General features: G+C 40.8%; 1 protein-coding gene across 2 annotated transcripts in view; it reads right to left on the reverse strand.

Annotated features, from left to right (window-relative positions):
- klhdc3 (kelch domain containing 3) overlaps window positions 1-211 on the reverse strand; it is a 22,125-nt gene extending 21,914 nt beyond the window's left edge. For both annotated transcript variants that reach the window (XM_027139792.2, XM_027139790.2), the window contains exon 1: window positions 48-211. The gene's annotated coding sequence lies outside the window, so the exon portion shown is untranslated. The remainder of the gene's footprint in view (window positions 1-47) is intronic.
- Between the last annotated feature and the right edge of the window lie 2,289 nt (window positions 212-2,500).

Genomic DNA, 2,500 nt, shown 5'->3' on the forward strand with positions numbered 1-2,500 from the left:
ATGCGTGGACAGATGTGTGGACAGATGTGTGGACAGATGTTACTCACTGTATGCAGGTGAGAAGGCAGTAAATTGATGAAGCGAGCAGATATTAGAGGCAGTGATGAGGAGCCTGTGTGTCAAAAACACAGCACACACCGCTGGACCGCTGTAGTGCAACCTGATTGGTTTGGTCTCAATCACGTGACATTGACTGCTTCCCCGTCACGTGACTGCCCTTGACTCGTGTTAAAGCGCAGTTTCATCTCGTATTTATTAATATTAGAGTTAGTGTTGAGGAGATGACATCACATCATGAACATTTCTTAATGTCCTCCAAAACCAAACGTCACAAATAACATCCTGTAAATATGGTCATGACTTTACTGTCATTTCTCTGACATTCAGAGCTTTGAAATGATGACCTGAGGACCAGGATCTTAACACCTGCACCACACACACACCTTCACTGGGGCAGTAGGGAGGGTTGGACCAGGATCTTAACACCTGCACCACACACACACCTTCACTGGGGCAGTAGTGAGGGTTGGACCAGGATCTTAACACCTGCACCACACACACACCTTCACTGGGGCAGTAGTGAGGGTTGGACCAGGATCTTAACACCTGCACCACACACACACCTTCACTGGGGCAGTAGTGAGGGTTGGACCAGGATCTTAACACCTGCACCACACACACACCTTCACTGGGGCAGTAGGGAGGGTTGGACCAGGATCTTAACACCTGCACCACACACACACCTTCACTGGGGCAGTAGTGAGGGTTGGACCAGGATCTTAACACCTGCACCACACACACACCTTCACTGGGGCAGTAGTGAGGGTTGGACCAGGATCTTAACACCTGCACCACACACACACCTTCACTGGGGCAGTAGTGAGGGTTGGACCAGGATCTTAACACCTGCACCACACACACACCTTCACTGGGGCAGTAGTGAGGGTTGGACCAGGATCTTAACACCTGCACCACACACAGGGTGCAGTCAGGGACACAGCACCTTAACACGTGCACCTGCAGTCAGGGACACAGAGTCTCTGATCCAGCTTGATGTTGATGATGTGTGTACGAGACAGCAGTATTATTTTTATTCTGCCTCAGATGTTGAGGTTGTGCCACTAGAGGGCGCTACTGATCTCCCCTTTCTCTTAGAGCATTAAAGCCTGAAGTGGAGGAATTTCTCAGTAACGCTGACGCTGCACTCATTATTCACATGATCCACCCCCCCTACCACACACACACACACACACACACACACACACACACACACACACACACACACACACACACACTGGACTTGAGTGAGTAAAATAGTGTTACAGTGATACACAGTTCATCACTACCCTGATCTATTAAACACTCTTTATGACTTTATGAGTCTGTTATTGAACACTACATTTTACTGGCAGCTGTAAAATAGTACATGATGTCTAAAACAAATAATCACATTTATAATACACTCTACATAACAATAAAAATCATATTAAATGGTTTTATGTTCCCATGTGCTTCTGTTTACATTTTGTGTTTATACATGTGTTTGGGTCTGGATCCTGCACAGTGTTTGTGTGTGTGTGTGTGTGTGTGAGAGAGAGAGAGAGACACACACACACACACACACACACACACACACACACACACACACACACACACACACACACACACACACACACACACATTGATCAGTAATCAGTAAGCTGTAGTGTGTGTATTGACAGGATAAGCAGGTGCTCACACACTGCAGCATTAATTATCCATCACACTAAATAATCATGTCTATGTCCTGAAGCTTCACTGAAATAACTTCTGACATTTTAAAATATTATTTGGTTATATTATATGTTAATATGGTTAATTTTTTTCTTAACTAAAAACCCAAACTATTGTAAAGAAACATGATGGGAAAAGTATCAAACTGATTCATAATAAAATTAGCTATAAACTATTTAAAATGGATTTTATTTAAGGATTTTTATTTAATTTTATGCATTATATTTTATTTTAGATATTGATTATTGTTAATATCTCAGATATAATAAAACTAATAATAATAATAACAGAAAAGAATTATTTTACATTAAATTAGCTAAAGTTTATTTAAAGAACAAACAAAGTTTTTTTAGTGATTCAGAAATTCCTCAGACAGAAACACACACACACAGTCTAATAAATATGAATGAACCATTAGCTCTGTTGCTTAGCAACACTCATCAGCATATGACCTGCAGAAGTTCCTCAGAGGACCATCCACTGAACATTAAGATGAGAAGATCTCAAATCTATCTCTATAGATAAGAATAGATATAAATGATATATATATCAGAGAGATAAAATACGAGAATTGTCTGTTGATGTATATATAATATATAACTTATTATTATTATCTCTATCTGTTCTTTCATCTCTTATTAATCTGATCTGTATGTCTGTCTGTCTGTCGCCCTATTCTTCCTTCTCTCTACTCTCTCGTATCTCTCGGTCGCTCTAATATGCTTTT

The sequence above is a fragment of the Tachysurus fulvidraco genome, chromosome 4 (genome assembly GCF_022655615.1).
Source record: "Tachysurus fulvidraco isolate hzauxx_2018 chromosome 4, HZAU_PFXX_2.0, whole genome shotgun sequence".
NCBI lineage: Eukaryota > Metazoa > Chordata > Actinopteri > Siluriformes > Bagridae > Tachysurus > Tachysurus fulvidraco.